At 47.6% G+C, this 18,243-nt stretch overlaps 1 protein-coding gene and 1 long non-coding RNA gene across 8 annotated transcripts in view; one reads left to right on the top strand and one right to left on the bottom strand.

Annotated features, from left to right (window-relative positions):
* The window catches only part of Sfxn1 (sideroflexin 1), a 35,962-nt gene extending 23,155 nt beyond the window's left edge, over positions 1–12,807 (bottom strand). For 6 of the 7 annotated variants that reach the window (XR_009587710.1, XM_060372722.1, XM_060372724.1 and 3 more), the window contains exon 1: positions 12,650–12,807. The gene's annotated coding sequence lies outside the window, so the exon portion shown is untranslated. Of the gene's footprint in view, positions 1–12,120; positions 12,251–12,649 lie in introns of those variants that run through there. The other variant, XM_060372723.1, reaches the window with a different exon arrangement.
* Positions 1–16,569, top strand: part of LOC132649351 (uncharacterized) — a 133,268-nt gene extending 116,699 nt beyond the window's left edge. The window contains exon 3 of the long non-coding RNA XR_009587775.1: positions 16,486–16,569. This is a non-coding gene — a long non-coding RNA (uncharacterized LOC132649351). The remainder of the gene's footprint in view (positions 1–16,485) is intronic.
* Positions 16,570–18,243: the final 1,674 nt, after the last annotated feature.

The raw sequence follows: 18,243 nt of genomic DNA, 5'->3' as shown, positions 1-18,243 counted from the left end.
CATCCCATTCCTTCATTCCTTTCCTGTAGGAAAGTCAAAATCATTCTAGATAAGGTAGAGACACACCAAGCTTTAAAGTATCAGGGCTAGGGAGTGGTCCAGTCAGTAAACTGCCTGCCACACAGCACGGGGGTCCGAGTTCAGATCCCTAGAGCTCCCTGGCCAGTCAGTCTGGCCAAAGCAGCCAGCAAGGGGCACGGTGTCAAAAACTAGGATGGAGAAGGATGGAGGAAGACACTTGACGGTACACCCGGGCCCGCACTGGCACGTGCCATTGAGTGAGGCAGCTGAGGTGACTGCATTCCGGTCTAATCTGTCACTCCTGCTGCAAGAAACTGGTGACACACAAGGTGAAAGGTAAAAAGAATGGTAACTGTACAACCGAAAAAGACGGTAGATTCTTTCAGGCTGTCCAGCATGAAAACCACTCATCCAAAATTAAAGAAAAATCTTTAATTTACCAGAACACAAAGACAATCAGCACAGCCTGACAGGTGCCCCGATAAAAATGGAGCCTTGCCTTACTGAATGCATGCTTTCTGGTGCATGAGTATTGGTTCACTTATTTCTCAGTCACATTCCTTTCTTCAGCACTGCACTGAAGTGTTGTACTACATGCTATGGTTTGCTAAAAACCCCAGCTTACCGTGCAAATAACACAGAGAAACATCCACGATCCAGCCTCAATGTGACAAACACTGCCTCAGAAATTCCTTCTACAGGCATATAAAATTTTGACATGCTATCTTTTAAATTTTATTATTTGGGGCTAGAGAGATGGCTCAGAGCTTAAGAACATTGGCTGCTCTTCCAGAGGTCCTGAGTTCAATTCCCAACAACCACATGGTGGCTCACAACCATCTACAATGAGATCTGGTGCCTCCTTCTGGCCTGCAGGTGTACATGCAGACAGAACACTGTATAAATAATAAATAAATAAATCTAAAAAATTATCATTTAATTATTTCAGAATTCTACACATGGATACAATGCATTTTCAGTGTATGCATCCCTCCCCAAACTCTCCTGTATCCCCTTTACATCTCCCTCTCATATTTATGACCTGTCCTTGTACAAATTGTATATATACACATGTATGGAGTTTCATGATTTGAGCCTATCATAATGATGAAGCATTAAATTACACACACACACACACACACACACACACACATACATATATAAAATGCTATATATGTGCACACACACACACACACACACACACACAAAACCAAAGCAAGTCCAAATACTGTTTCCTGCATGTATGTAGGTACAGTACTAGTCCCTAGGACCTAGGCAACCCATCCCATGGTTCACCTGAAGAAACCCTCAGCAGCTGACCAGCCTTTGTCTCATCTGGAACGGTGACTGGCATGGTCTCGCTCAAGCATCCACACTGCTGGGATTATGTGTGTGGAATTTGCCCATCACGCCCAGAGGACACTGTTTCCCAGCAGGTCTACCCTATCCCCACCCCAGTGGCTCTTACAGTCTTTCCACCCCTTCCAGGATATCCATTCACATTTGTTTCATGACAGTCTTCTGGAGGTATCAGAGCTTCTCTTTGGACCTGCAATAACCCTTTAGTGACGTTTTGCTTTAGTTCTCAACATTACACGTAACACCTTGTCTGGGACTTTCTTCCCTCATGAGGATGATTTTCTGGGACGAACTCTCTGATGATGGTGGGTCCAGTTACTATGGGGGATTCATACAATATAATTTCCTTATACCCCCCATTTCTAATATTAGTTCTAACCATAGCTTTCTTTAGTGTCTCACAAATTTTAGGAACACTAAGGAGTCCAATGCAAATACTAGGTCACCCTATAATTTGTCCTTATCAAAACCCCCAAATAACAAACACATCACTAATGACTGGATCAGAACTGAACATGTCGGCTGGGCACCCAGGCCTGAAGCGGTTGGCCGTGGGAGTGAGAGAGTGAAATCCAGCTACTGATAAAACAGGCTGGGACAGCAGACCCAGATAAAAGTAGGTGGGGAGCCAACAGAAAAACGCTTTTTCCCAGCTACAAAGTGTCAACAGCATCGTGTCTTAGGTACACTACTTCCCAGTGGACAGACCTGGTTTTGCGTAATCACAGATGCTCAGAAATTTTGCTATTTGAAAAGAATGGAGCGCACTACCCCTGCTCCCTGGCATGGGAGTCACTGGGTTCCCAGTCCAGGCACAGGGCTTCACGTTACAGAAATTCTGGACTCAACTTCCAAACACTGTCTCCGAGGAAACAGGGATCCGGGTCTGCCTCACAGCATCAGCTTCTCTCCCCAGCGGGTCTGCCTCACAGCATCAGCTTCTCTCCCCAGCACGGCTGGGCTGCAGCATTAAATCCCACTGCTCTCCACAATGCTAAGGCAGACCTCCCCCTCTTCCTGGCTAGACCCCACCCCACTCCCCTGGTCCTGCTCCCCTTCCCACAATGAGCCAGGAAGTACGCCTCCACTGCACAGCAGCTCTGTCCCTGCTGGCCGCTGCCTGATAAGGTTATAATACAGAACAGACCCAAAGTATAAATTAGAACAAATATAAGCAACCGTGCATGTTAAATCCAGTGTCCCATCTGAATATAATCCCCCCATCTGAAGGGACCAAGCCCCCACAGTGGGTATCTTTAACCACAGATAGTATGGACCCCATGTATAATATATACACACACACACACTTAGGATAAAGGTAATTGATAAATTAGACACAGCAGGAAGCTGGCACCATCTAACAATGAAACAATATACGTAACAACACACACATCGTGAATGCATTCTCTCTCGAAATATTTCATTGTTTTTGAAATTTTCCATTCAATATTTTTGGACCATAGTTGATCGTGGGTAGCTAAAGGGTAAATGGGGACCCATGGACATCAAAAGTCTATGTCTCTGTGTGGAGACATGGATTATTTATGTAACCCACAAAGAGTAAAATAAAAACCCCAGTGTATATGTAGGAACACTTCCAGACTCTCCTGCCGAGCTAAGCCGAGGCAGCTCAGCAGCCTCCATACTTAGGGGAACCAGGAACATGGGTCCTAAGCACAAAGCTGCACCTCAGGCCAGTCTGCTCTGCCTTACCCATAGTATTAGTGATAATAGTTGATAACTCCTGTGAGAGGCCCAGCTGAAGGTTGGGGGGGGGGTTCAAAGGTCCAGAGACTCTCAAGAGCAAAGATAGCGTGTCACATCAAAGGCTCCCCGCTTAGTTTATTCCTACAAGACAGAAACTCTGAACCACAGGATCCAGCTCGGGGAGGAGAGCTTTGAAAACACACCTCGGCCTTTTAGATGCTCACATGCTAGGCCTGGCAGAGGCTGTCAGGACAAGTGACTCCACAAGTGATCTGGGCACAAGCCTGCAGCTTGATGGGTGGGCACCGGACCATCCTCTACATGGGGCCGTACACAATGCTCCCTTCCTGCCCTCCCTGTGATGTCCCCCAAGGCTAGAGCCGACTGTTCCCCAGGGGTACAGGATACCTAGTTTCCCCGTATTCTTTCTCCTTTATGCTTGATACAAATAACAAGGCAAAGTTTCAAATGCAGCTTTCACAGAGGTCCAGCTCTGAGCAACAAACTTTGCTCAATGCGTTCAGTACAAGCAACACTTTGGTTAAATTGTAACCAACATGATGCTATTATAAAAGAACAGATACTTTGTGGTAGTATTGCATAAGAACTGTATGGGGACCTTACAGATGAGTTATCCAACAACAGACAGGGAAGCTGAGACTTGAGGAAAGGAAATACTCCGTCAGGTGACATGGGTGAAGGGGAGGGGACGTCAGCCACATCACTTTTTCTCACCAGTCTCTTAGTGTTTTGTTTTTGTTGTTTGTGATAAATCAGTTAATATCTATAGAAAATGGGTGTCTCTGAGGTACACTGTTCTCTGAGGTACACTGCTCTTTTTAAATAAGAACTTGTCCACTGCACTAGAAGTCTCCAACATCATAACCCCACAGAGCCCAACAGAGCCATAGCAACACTGCAGAGGTCTTGCAAAACGTCCTCTCTAAGGAACAAAGATGGTCCAGGAAGTGAACATTTTTTGTTTCATTTGAACACAGGGATGCCCTGGAGGCCGAAGAACACACACTCTCCCCTCAGGCCAGTGCTGAAGTAAGCCAGCTCATTTTCCCACAGCAGCTGTGTCCTTCCCACACAGTACGGACATCTTACGGATGAGGAGAGATTCTCAGAGGCCACTCCCTTCCTACAGAGGAAAAGGCAGAGGGCAGCTCTGCCTGCACGCTCCAGGCTAAACGGCCAAACCTCAGAAACCACAAAGCCCACGATGGCCTTGTCCTTGTGGGCAGCCTGGTTCCCAGGAGCTAGGAAAGTGCTGCATTCATGGTTCTGGGGCTTGGCCAGGGGGTTTCAGCTCTAGCTGTAAGGACAGAAGAGGACTTTGATTATCCAGGTCGGTTCAGAGTCACAACGGGGGCCAGATAAACAAACACAAAAAAGGATAAAGCTGAATGAAATGAGGCTGGGTAGACAGCTGAGCAACGCAGGAGCTTCTAGAGGTAAAGGGACTCTTCCCCAGGTCTTTGGGTGGAGGTCTGCCCCAGTCAGGCTTCTGACCTCCTGCACACCGAGAGAAAAATAAACTTAGGTCTTAACTAAATGTGTGGTTTGTTCGTGTGGCAAACAAACAGGACTGGTCACTATGAGTCCAAGCGGCTTTCTGCTGGCACAAACTGGAGGCAGAAACCTGCTTCCAACTCCCCCAACAAGAATGTCCACCAGTTCACCAGCAGGCCATCTCAGCAGTTCTCACAGACACGCTGATATCAAGCCAGATAAAGTCTAATTATTTACTATGATCAATTACACAAACCTCTTTACACTTTTTTAAACCTCCAAGCAGAGTTTTGGCATTCTCCACTTTCATTTTATTCAGGAATTGGTTGGTTTTTATTAAAAATGAATGAATGAATGAATGAATGAATGAATGAATAAATAAATAAATAACAACCCTCCAAACCCCCAAAAACTGACCTCCCACTCACTCCTGCCCCAAGCCCTGCCCCCAACCTAACTCCCAAGTTCCTCCTGGTCAGCCATGGCAGGAACAGGATTGGCTCTTGTACTTGGTACTTAGGGGCAGCGTGTGTGTCAGGAGGAAAGGAGGAGGAAGCAAGGCTGAACTGATGCCGCCCAGGCCAGCTTCACTGTGGGTCCAGACGGGGCTAAGGAAGCGGGCTCCTGCACGGATTGTGGACATACCTCCTTCCTCCTGCCCATTTGGTCAGACCACAGCAGCATGAAGAACCAGCACCTGAATGGTGGGAGACCTGTGCACGGGCCTGAGAGACGTACAGAGATGGGGTGCACACTTGGCAGTGACTGTGAATGTCACACATTCACATCCTTGGAGAGACAGTAAGGTGGCGGTGGTGGGGAGGCGAGGTGAGGGGTGTGTGTGAGGTAACAGGATGGACTTGGATTCACGAACATTTAGCTAACAGGTAGGGTGTAGCTGTCCAATGGCTAAGGTCACAGGCTTGTCCTGAAAGTTGAGACTGGGCAAAGTTCAAACCACTTTTTAGAGTATTCTTGAGCCAGGAAACAAGAGGTTTATGGTTATCAGTTGTGCTGGTTGCCCAATGCATGAGTTAACAGGCAGAGACTGCTGCCTGCCTGAAGAAAGACATTCTGTTGCTTCATGCTGATCCTGGGGACAGCATGAATGGTCCTGTAGCCACAGCCAGCTCAAGATGTGGAGGAGACGCACTTTCCAAACTGCAGACGGAGAAGGATAACGAAAAACGCCACCTCAAATGAACAGGCTGGATACAGTAACAAAGAATGTTCAGGAGCATCTTAGCTTTGATGCACTGGGGGCAAATTAGGGGTACCCCGGAGGGACAGGAGACAATGGGCTGGGAGTACCTTCTCCTCACATCCACCTAAGGCAGTTCTCCAGGTCGCTGACATGAATCCCTCTAGACAACCCGCAAGGATGCAGGAGCATCAGGGAAGTGGCCACACCCCACGCCTGTGACACTCAAGAAAGCAGCCAGAAGAGGCATGATTTGGGGACTGAAGATGGTGAACAAAATGTGTTGGAGCAGACTTCTCATGTTTCACAGTGTGAAGAAATCTTGGGATAGAGAACTAGTGAGGCCAGCCAGCCAGCCAGCCCACAGCAGACACACCAGAAGAGAGAGCTGGGAGAGCGTCTCACTGCGTATTTCAAAAGCTGAACTGAGCTGCAGGGAGGTGCATGCTCAGCACTCCCCAGAACTCGGGGAGGCATAGACAGGTGGATCTCTGTGAGTTCAAAGCCATCCTACTCTACAAAGTGAGTTCAAGACAGCCAAGGCCACACAGGAAACCCTGTCATATATATATATATATATATAAAGCTCCACGCAGAGAAACCCCGTCTTAAAAAAAAAAAGCTGAACTGTAACTCCTGGATTTTTGGCCAACTGGGGCTTAACTTTAAATTGGGTCTATTCTGCTGATGCTTGATTCCACTGGTCAATTGAGGTATTAATTCTTACTAAAGTATCTTTCTATGAGTTATTTTAATCTTTAGAATTAGCACCTTGATTTTTTTTTTAAACACTTGTTTTTATAACAGACAAAAACTGAGATGTACATTTTTTTCCCCTGTAGTTTACTAAGGAGCAAAGTGATTACAAGCTACTTGCCTGTGGGTAACTGTTAGCTTTTGACTAGTCATTCACTCTCAGAGCATCTCACAAACAACTTAAGAAGTCAGCCTAGGACCACTAATAATTACAGCATTATGCTGCTTCCAGAACTGGAATTATAGGTGGTTGTGAGCTGCATGTGGGTGCTGGGGACTGAACTCGGGTCCTCTGCAGAGCAGTAAGCTGCAGGAGGCACTGAGGTTCTTGTGCCCACAGATAAGCACTAGAGGAGCCAGGAGTGTTAAACACGCATTGCTCTTTTCAAAAGAAGGGACCATAGAACCTGTTTTCTGCCCAGAAGGCTGGAAATGGAGACAGTTTGTAGCCTGGTGACCTTTGCACTATCTGTATGATCACATGACATCCTCCCCAGACCCTTAAGATGTCACACACAGTCAGCCTGAGACTATAGCACAGACTGCTGTCTGAACCCGCACACGGCTCAGAACTACTCCATATTGCAATGGGCTCAACCTGCGTTCAACATGCAAACCAAAACGAGGGGCGTGGAGAAGCCGGTAGCCTCTGCATGGGAGGCCAGTGGGGTCAGCTTCCTCCCAGTGCCAGCCGGTGGAACCTGAGACAATGGCCGAGTTACCTTGCTCCTGGGACTTAGAAATCTGTCCTCCACATTTCAGTCAGCTATTCTCCCCGAGGAATTGTAATTGGCCAATACAATTATTCTTATTTGAAGATAAGAAAATATCAAAGAACAACACTCCTCATCTGACCTAACCATAATGTTTCTTTTGATGTTATGGGACCCTCAAACCTCTGGGATCCCTGACGACCAGCAGTCCACACAGAAACCACACCAAGGAACTGGTTACTGTAAGAATTAGTGACCATCTGGGCACTCACCTGGCTCTAAAAGTTACACCCCTTGGAAATGCCAAGCATTTTTTTTTTATCTGCAGCCCTGGCAGGAAGAAATCTGTATGGAAGCCTTCCACTTTCCAACTCACCAGCTTGCTGCTAGTGGAGTTTGTTTTTCTCACCACTCCATCCCCTACTCTTAGCTTTACTGGGTAACAGTGGAACCAGATTCCTCATGTTTACAACAGTACATGTTCCAATCTTCATGAGCAATTCTGCATGAATACCACTGCCTTCCTTCTAGGGAGGAGTCCTGCCTGCCGCCATACAGCTGGGTGAGGGAAAGGCCAGCCCTTGACACCTAGGCCCTGGTGCTTCCTTCACTCACCCATCTCCACAGCTCCGGGTTAAGTTTGTTGCAGCGGGCACTGTCAGCTAGTGACTTGAACTGACTTGAAATCCTGCTCTGTGCCACACGCGCCCAGTCTCTGCCGGCTGTAGATGGAGGAGGGGGTGTGTGTGCATGAGACGTGCCACTGGGCGGAAGACAGAAACTTGTGGTCGTGGGCATCACAAATGTGAGTTCAAATCTCAGCTCTGCCAAACTTGGAGAACGGATACATCTATTCATCACCTTAAGAACTGTTACAGACGTGGACTTCTGCCTCCCAGCAAGTCCTAACGTTTGCTGTCACTTGCTCTGAAAGCCGCCCTCACAGCACCCCATCCAAACCACAGAGTTGGGGGACGGTCCTGTGCACTGTGCATTCAGATGCTGACTTCTGGTTGCAGTCCAGATGTGGGCATCAAGTTGTGTAAAGCGTGCTCCCCAACTATCTCTGATTGGTTAGTAAAGAAGCTGATTGGCTGAGAGCTGAGCAGAGAGGACCAGAGGCAGGACTTCTGTTCCCAGTCAGGGAGTCTCAGGTAGGGTCAAGAAAGGAGGACGAGGTCCTCCATCAGGAGTCTGCACGAGGACATAGAGATGCAGCAGAAGGGCAGGGTGAGGCTGAGATGGCAAGTGAGAAAGAGCACGTGGCTGGGAAGTAGCCAGACTAGCTTAATTGAGTTAGCAGAGATAAACAGCTGCCAGTTGTAGTGCTTAAAGCTTGTTGAATACATTTAATAGGTTTCAGCGTCAATTACTCGGGAGCTAGGGAGGGTATTAGAAAAAGGCTACTCATGATAATTTTACACCATGGAACCATCACTGCCCTCATGCAGCACAGAAAGGCAATTCATTACTTTAACTCAGCAGCGCTAAAACATGAACCTAATTCACTTGCTGCCAGCATCTCTGCTCCCTTGAGAAATGTCTGTGGCTAAGGGACAGCGTCATCATAGAGGATATGACAGAACAGAGCCGAAGTAAACCTAGTTTGTCAGAGGTACAATGGGAGTATCCTAAGATAGTTCCAGCTGGGAAACACAGCTGGAACAAAAAAGCTAAAATAGAAACCAAACAACCCGGAGTGAAAGAAAGACCTTTAAGGCCCGAACTAGAGTAGTCTAAATATTTCAGCGATGCCCTAGCTCATTGTACCTGCTGTCACTGGCCTGTTTTTCCAGGCTGGACCTGCCTAGGAAGGCTCCACAGTTTGTGACCTACCCTGAGAGTCAAATCAAACAGAATGGGAATCAGACCAAACAAACATGATTGGATTGGAGTGTGGATTCTATAACACCAGAGTGGAAATTACTTTTCATCGTAAATTTCATTTTTCTGATGAAGAAGCTGGACACGGGGCTAGTCCACAGAGTCCGTGGGGTCATCAGCTAGAAGGCTGCATTGACCTCATAAATGGAAAGCACCAACGGTGAGGAGGCCCCTGAGCAAGCCTGCTGGAGAGGAAGCTGCTGCCCTTGCTGGTGGCTGCTGGCAGAGACTGGCTGCTCTCGCTTCCCAGGATCCTCACAAGTGTCTAAGAAACTTTCTTCAAAATAAACTCAATTTCAAACTTTTAGATACATGCCAAAACATATTTGATTATTGGCTTAAAAAATAATTCTCTGAAATTTCATAGAAAATGAAATAGAAAATCAACAGGGAACAAAGTCTCTGAGCGAACCTGTGACAAACCTTTAACCCTGGCTAAAGATTAACAATGATAATCATATTATTAAACTGGAGTATAGTCGTTGGTTAAAACTACTGTACTTTGGAGAAGTTAAGCAAAGGTCTAGGCTAGGGACACAGCTCAGTGGCTTCGTACTTGCCCTGGCTCCATTCCCAGCCCTGGGATGGAGGTGGGGTTTACTGTGCAGTTGGCTCCTTTGGGGCTGGACAGGTGAACTAGACCCCCCCAATCTGGGGCTTCTCAGGTCCAGACACACTGGGCTTTCCATGCAGCATGAGGCCGCTATGTCCTCACAGCCTCCTGAGATATCTCCCTGTGTTCAAGATGACAGCCTGGGCAGTTCTGTACTTAACCACAGTTTTGGGTCTAAGAGGCGATGTGTCTGCGATGGACAACCACACTAAATCAATGCCAACTACTTCCTAATTTGTTGGCCAGTCACTTGCCCACAGCAGTCCTTCCCTGTGGTCACTGCCATTCAGGAGATTAAACCATAGATTAGAAAGTTAGACTCTGTGTAAAGAGTTTGAAAAGCATGGAGAGATGGCTCTGTGGTTAAGAGCACTTACTGCTCTTCCAGAGGACCCAGGTCCATTTCCCAGCATCCACACCAGGTGGTTCATAACTGCCTGAAACTTGCACAAAATTTCATCTAATCACACAATCAACCAACCAACCAATCAATCAATCACTCAATCACTCAAACAATCAAATTTGTTTTCAGTTGCAATGGATTCATGCTATAAACTTTCTGCTTTCAAGGCTGGTGTTAGATGCAGATATGGGCCCTGCTGCTCCCTCCTCCATGTGGTGATAAGCACCCCAGCACTCAGGTGATGAGACCACCTGTGCATGTACCAGTCTGCAAGCTCAACTCAGCCTGGGCAATTTAAGCGGCCACCCAGAGCAGGGGGAATCCATATTTTAAAAAATCCATTATTGATTTCTCCTTGAGATGGTGGCATTAGCCTGCAAAATGACAAACCACTACCCAGCCATCAACAGAATATTTTGGACATATTCAGTCCACTCAAAAGAATCAAGTTGGGGTTGGGAATTTAGTGGTGGAGTACATATTTATCAAGAACAAAGCCTTGAATTTGGTCCTCAGCTCCAGGAAAAAAAAAATCAACTCACAGATTATACATACCAAAGTCTATGAAATGACGTTACAAATTAATAGTATTAACTAAACAGTAAGTTTGAACTTTGTACAGATGAAGCACCTGGGTGTGTATACACACACACACACACACACACACCCAGGAAGGAATACATAAGCTTCACACATTATAGATTCCTAACAATGAGTTGGGGGGCACGAACCTGACTATTAGACTTCTTAGCTTGAACTCCAAACCATCTATTGGCCTTAGCCACAATTCCACACAGCTAAAGGCCCTGTTCACACAGCTAAGCTGCCGTGTTTGCAGTGACAGATACTCGGTTTCACTCTCAGGCAGCAAAAGTCACAAGGTGGAGGTCAGGGAGAAGGCCAAGAGGCTGAGAGCGCTTCCTTCAGAAGACCGGGCCGTCCCTATCACTCACACCTGGCAGTTTGCAGCTGCAGGCAACTCCAACCCCAGGGGATGCTCTCTGCTGGCCTCTAAGGGCACTGGCACACATGCAGTACACAGACGTATACTCAGAAGTGGTGTGAGGGTGCACACACACCCCAACATTTTTTAGGTCAATGAGTCAGAAGGTGGATGCTCTGCCTCCTGAGTCATTTTGGCCCGGCTGCCTGCACAGCTTTCTCTGCAGGAAGTTAGGAGGGGAAAGGGCATGTTTCCTCTCAGCTTTTGATGCATACTCCAAACTCACCAAACGGTCACAGAAAATTAAGTGCACTCTTTCCCTTGTGCAGAGCTTCGGCTGCACTTGTCACCTAACCCTTGAAAACACGGATGGAGCAATTCTGTATCAGAGCCGGGTGGGAAGTTACAAACTTCCCAAACACTGTCATTTCTGCGAATGTGCCAACCAGTCCTGAGGGGAGGGGTGTCTGCGCTCCTGGGACTTCCATTCGTCCTCCAAACAGCTCTCCGTCACACAGCAAGCCTGTGTCCAACACTGTAAGAGCCACAAAGTGCCCTGTTTACCTGAGTGCCTAGCCCCCATCCCTGCTCCCTGAATCAAGGGCAGAGAGAAAAGCTTAGGCAGTGGATCCTAAGGTTGCAACAGCCGCAACACTGTTTCATAACTCTAATTTGCTACAGCTATGAATTGTAAATATGGTACGGGACCCCAGCTGAGAAGCGGCATTTAAAGCAGGTGCAAAGGAGGAGGGATCAGGGGTGAGAGAAAGTTCTAAAGGGTCCTGGGTAAGTACCCAAACCCTGAAGTCCAGCAGAGCTAGGCTTCTCCATGAGGTCTAACACACACTCGGATTTCTTTGCTCTCCTGGCCAGCTGTGACACTTTAGGCAAGTTACTCAACTTCCGAGCCTCCGTTTTCAAAGCTGGATTATGCAGACACTATTAAGGATTTGGAAGCATCGGAGGAACAGGAAAAGTCGGAGCTCTAATCCCTCAGGCACAGACCTTAATCCGGTCATTGTCACTATGGGGCGGCTGCACGTGCGATGCTCAGTAACGTGGCGGGGGAGCTGAGGGTGCGGGTCTCACGGATCTACCCGGGGCACGCCGGTCCCCGAACAGACCACGGGCTGGAGGCGGCCACCGGGGGCTCTCCTCGACGACCTCCGGGTCCCCGCTGCTCGGAGACACCTGGTCACCTGGCCAGTGCGCGCCCGCCCATCCGCGTGGACACAGTCCCCGGCAGCCATCTTGGCCGCCTGCACCCAGCGAGTTTCGTCACGCGGTGGCTGGGGACGCGTGGCAGGGTGCGTGATGCGCCCCTCCCCACCGGGGGACGAGAGCAGCTCTAGGCCGGGGTCTCCCGGGCCCCAGGGGAGCCTTGCGAGGCCACGAGGTCCCGGGGCGCAGGCAGCCGCCGCAGCCATCCCCGGCGCGCGCAGCGGCCCCCGCCGGGCCCCGGCAGCAGCCGACCCGGCGCCAGCCCGCGCGCCCCCGGCTCTCCGCGCGCGCCCCGCAGCCCCCCGCCACTCACCGCCTCCCCGGCCGCCGCCCGCGCCACTCGGTCCCGCTCGGCGCCGCCTCCCGCTGCCGGAAGCACCACGGTGCCGGGAGCTCGGCCCCGCCGAGGCGCGCTCACGACGCGCGGCCCCGCCCAGAGGCCCCTGCCTCTGCCTGGGTGTCACTCGGAGCCCGGGGCTGCGCACGCGCCTCGTGCCCGCGCTTCGCTTCTGGCCCCACCGAGACCGCCCAGGTTGACCCTAGCAGTGTGCGGCCCAGGCCAACGGCACTGTTTTCCTGTTTGGTTTCCCTTAGAAGACCACCTTTCATCACCACTCCTTCATTCATTTGGGCTGGCGTTTCTTACTGGCGCTGTAAGGAAATTTGCACGGTACTAGTGTCACCTCCTCATTTACATCTTCCAAAGAGTCCCTGGCTGCTGGGCAGAGACCGGACCATAGGGAGGTGAAGAGCAGAGGTCCCTTCTGAAGGCGCCTGAGCTTTGCCAGGACAGACCAGCTTGGACTAGGAGGAAGGATGCGTTGAATTCTGGAAGCATTTTGAAGGCCAACACAATCTGACAAATGATGCATTACGTTCTGTGCACAGGCAGAAAAATTCCACTTTTAAAGACACAAATCTCCCCCCAAAAATGTCTATAAGTAATGAGATTCCAAATAGAATTTGCACAGGTTGTGTGTGTGCCTGTTTATAATCCAACAAAGTGGCTGTAAAATGTATATGAGAAAATAAAAAGCCCAAAACAGCCAAACCGCTTGGATGGGGTAGATTGTCCTACAGTTACAAACTTGGGTTCAGAGCAACAGAAGAAAGGAAGTGTGTTTGCACCAGGGCCAGCAAGGAGCTGCACTCAGCCAAACACACACGCCAGACCCTGCAGCCAGGTGTCCAGGGAGAGAGGTTTCCACCAGGGTTTCCACCAGGCAAGGCTGCACCAAGAAGGCACTAATAACATTAAAGAAAAGCAGCGTTCCTTCTGGGTGTGGAGGGGATGATGTGACCAAGACCACTGATCAAAATAGCTACCAGTGAACTTAAAAGAGCTGTTGCCTTGGAGCCTACTGAATGCCATGTGACCCACTGTTTCAAGCTCCCACTCCCCAGTATGATGGACTATGCTTTTGAACCATGGCCGAAACCAAACCAAACCAAAACAAACAAGCAAACAAAAAACCTTTCTCCCTTGGGTGCTTTTGTCAGAATGTTTTATCACAGCAACAGAAAAAGAAACTAAGGCAGTTCCCATTAAGTCTAAGTCAAGAAGATAAGTCAAGCCTGTCACTATATCGGTCCATTGTACTAGAGTCATTAAACGTGTCTCTTTCTACTTAGTACTGGCTTGTGTGAATTCTTTTACTGCCTACCAATCCCCCCAGACAGTTGTGGCTGCTGAATAAACTGTATCGCAAGGCCCTGTAGAGAGGCTAGGTGTTTCAGCATACTCCATGAAGGCAGTTTTATACAATGTAAAACTGACTCAGTTGCAGGTAGTTCATAAACCAAACATGAAAAACAAAACTTTGAGCAATATTTCCCAGACATTTTGGATGGTATCCATTACTCTCAGAACTTCCGCGTGTCCTTAATCTATCTCTAATGTGGGCTCAAATAAGATTGAGAAGGAAAACAAAGACCCAATGTCCTGGCTAGATTTTTTGTCAACTTCACACAAGTTAGAGTAATCAGGGAGGAGGGAGCCTCGATTGAGAAGATGCCTTTGTGAGATCAGCCTGTAAGCAAGCTTGTGAGACTTTTTCTTAATTAGTGATTGACAGGGGAGGGCCGTGCCCACTGTGGGCGGTGCTATCCCTGGGCTCCTGCTTCTGGGTTCTATAAGAAAGCAGGCTGAGCAAGCCTTGAGGAGCAGCACTCTCCATGGCCTCTGCAGCAGCTTCTGCCTCTAGGTTCCTGCCTGACTTTCTTCAACAATGAACAGGAAAGTGTAAGCCAAAAACAAAACAAAAATAAGAATAAACAAACGAACAAAAACCCCTTTCCTCCCCAACTTGCTTTGGTCATAGTGTTTCATCACAGTATAGTAACCCTGACTAGGACACCCAACAAAACACAAAAGGGCCCTGCAAGGAGCTAGTGGGCTCCAAGACTAATTGTAGCAAGTATTTAAAATAAATACTGTCAATCCAGTAGGAAGTTTGCAACAGTGGAATATCTGACTTGATATCTTTGCAACAGCATCTGTAACTAAGGGCAAGCCAGATGGAATCCACCAGGTTGGCTGCAGAGCTGAAGGCCTCAGAGATACAAGCTCATCAGTTTTCTGTTGCTACAGTAACCATATATCATAACTCCAAAACCCCAGGCCGTACAACTGTAACATTGTGTCGTATCCCTGAGTCTATGTGCTGGCTGTGCACTTCTGCTTCTTTGAACTTGCTCTCTGCTAGCTTACCATTCATTCCCAGATGGCTGGCAGCTGTACTCACGTTGCATCTGAGACCTGAGCTAGAACAATGGGCTGACCTTACTCTGCTCCAGTTTCTCTTCTTCCATGGGCTGTCCTGGGTGTGTTTGCAAAGCAGAGGAATGGATGGGAAGAGAGAGTGTAGAGGCCAAGACAGGACATGCATGCTTGCATTTCTGCTGCAGTCTGTGGTCCAAGCAAGTGACCAAACCATCACTCATTCAGGAGGAAGAGATCACATCTCTATTGTCAGGATCTGCCAAGCAACATTGTGCAGGTGAAAAACTGGGTGACCCCTCCCCAATTTGTCATATGTCTATGCCCTGTCATCACCATGACTCTCCTGGGGATAGTTCCTCTCCCTAGTTCCACTTGATAAGGCCAGATAATCACTTATGGAGTCTATCTCAGACCTGCCTCAGTTACAGGTACATGACTAATGGGTCAAACTGGCCCCTGGCCTGAATTTGTGTGCAAACACTGGGAAAGAGACAACGATCCTCTGCAGTCCCTGTTCTACACATGGACTGGGGTGCTAAGCTAAGAGGATTTGTATTAAAGGATGCAAGTCACCCCTTTTCCCAGTTTGCAAAAGTGAGCAAGCCAAAAGATTGAGAGTTTGGAGGGCATGTCAAACCTTGAGCCTAGCCAATCTTGAAGCTAGGTCTGTCCCAGGCTTCTGGTTATAGAGACAAGAACTCTGTCCCTCCCCCACCCAGGTATACCCTTTGATCTAGATTTCCAGGCCTGGCTGGCTGGGGATTCAAGGCAAAAATCCGAGGTGAATAATGCTGAATTTGAAGAAGTAGAAGGCATAGGTAAACAAAGGAGGAAGAAATCCGAGGAGGTATTAAAAGAGAAAGTGTGTGACACTATGTGTTGGTAACATTGTTTTAAATACACAGGTTTTGTTGTTGTTTATTTATTTATTTATTTTTTTGTTTTCCAGAAGTAGCTTCAGCATGCCAGCCTTGCAGGCAGGTCATCTTGGCTTCTGAGTCCACAGCTGCTTTGATGCCAGTGGGACCCAGACAAATGACATCTTAACTTCTCCATGCCTCAGTGGCTACAGCTCTAGGATGAGTTAAAGCAAACATCGGCTTCAGGGTCTAGTGTGAAAATTACCAAAGTTATGGACATCAAAGATTAGCAGAGTGCCTGGATTAGCAGGGAGTATGGATTGTTCAAAATTTTGTGTGAGAAGCTTTAAAGCACTGGGATTGAGTGGAATTTCGTCCCTTCCACTCGGCAGGCAAGTGCCCTACCAGTGAACTATATTTGGACTGGAAAATTTCTTTACAACAAGAGGCTTGTTTTTGTGTTCAACTTTATATTCTTATTGTCAAACAGGGCTGGGTTTAATATGTGCTTGTGAAATATGATATTAGGCACACACCAATGTTTTATGCTCTTTTCTTCCCTTACAGTTAGAGTTCCACATTCTTCTTCACCTTTCATTCACGAATTAGTCTGCATGTGCTCATGGCAAATGAACCCGCCCAAGATGCTCCCTCCAGCTGATGGAGAATCTGCCCTGGTTGGAGCAGGTTGAAGGCCCTGTGTCCTGAAGCAGATCTCAGGCTTAAAGGTGAAGACAGACTCTAATCACAAAGGTGACAGCAACTGTGCAGGTAATCTGTGTGGAACGCATCTGTTCCCACGTGAAGAGCCGGAGAGAATCTCCCCTGATTCTGCGTTTCCTTTGTTGATTGGTTGGATGTTTTCCCCTCAAATGATGGGGAAGCCTAAAGGTTCTGGGTCCAGCAATTGAGCAGAGCTTTAGCGACAGGAGGAGACTGGCAGTAACTGGGGGCCGCCGTGAGCTGGGCTGTCCTGTAACGAGCAATTTCTTCTAGTTGTACCACAACCATTCACCAGTGTAAAGAATGAAGATCTGGTCTCTATGTAGACGAGGCTTCTACACTGCTTCTGGGCTCTTCTGCACAGGAAATATGTGTACATTTTGTCAATATTGAGATATAGGCTACTTTTTCTACAGGAATGATAAAGTTGTCACTCACATCGATCCAGTGCTAATAGATTGTGCATTTTGTTATAAATGATATTAAAATAGGTTAGTATGTACATATGCACTATAAAATTAAGATAAAATAAAAGTATTTTTCATTAAAAAAAATCTAACAAAATTGTTAAATTTAGTCTCTAAGTCCATTGGCTATCAGACTTAATAATATTACCACAATATAACCTATATAATTAAGTTTCTGGCATATGCAACATGATAAAAACTCATTTTTATGGATTTGAGATATTATTTTTAAAAATATATGATGTTTGTGTTTATAAATAAGACCCATACTTTGTCTGAAGTATACATATAAATTTACATAGAGCTTGTAAAAATAAATCTTATAAGAAAGATTTATATGGAGCTAGGTCCATAATAACCAAAATGTTGTCTACAAGGAATTTTTAAATGCATCATATTCAAGCAGCATGGCTCTCTTAAAGGACTGGTGTACCAACAGTGACATTTAAAAAAGGTCACTGTCTCTCTGTGTAAACCGTCCATAGCAGCACAGGGCAGCCCTCACACTAATTAGAGCACACAAAGTTAATCAATACCCTGGACTCCAGGTCAAAGGCTCACTGGCTGAGCGGGGCCATGATGAAGAGAGCCACAGAGGACCCAAGGCCAGGCCAAGGGAAGTGTGTACACCAGTGTACCCAAGGGCTGAGTCTACCCAGTTTAGCACACTGTCGCTAAGGGAAGAAGGGCTTCCTGTGGCCTCCTCTTCTGATTTGTTCCAATACAAGCCATGAATAAAGATTCCTAGTGCAAAACTTTCTAATGTTTGCAACTAAGTTATCATTAAGTGAAAGCTGAGAGAGCCAGACGTTGTCACCACGAGGCCTGTGATCCTGGGCACGAATTTGTTCCTTGCACATAGTGCGTTGCTGTGTAAAATATGCATCCCAGCAGCTCTTACTTTGAAGGGATACGAATGAAGATTACGAGACTGTGACTGCTTGTAGCTGAAAATAAGGATCGGTCTGTGCCCCAAGCCCCGGACCCCACTTCCCAGTCCACCTCAGCCATGATGTTCTCAGGTATTAGGGGAAGCTGAGCTCAGCGTGTCGGAGACACTGGGGTGAGTTACACAGTCTCCAAATTAACATATTCAGAGGGAAGGAAGGAGAGAGCAAAACCCAGACTAGAAGCA

The sequence above is a fragment of the Meriones unguiculatus genome, chromosome 19, assembly GCF_030254825.1.
Source record: "Meriones unguiculatus strain TT.TT164.6M chromosome 19, Bangor_MerUng_6.1, whole genome shotgun sequence".
NCBI lineage: Eukaryota > Metazoa > Chordata > Mammalia > Rodentia > Muridae > Meriones > Meriones unguiculatus.
The sequence above is the reverse complement of the archived record's forward strand: the minus strand, read 5'-3'. Positions and strand labels throughout refer to the sequence as shown.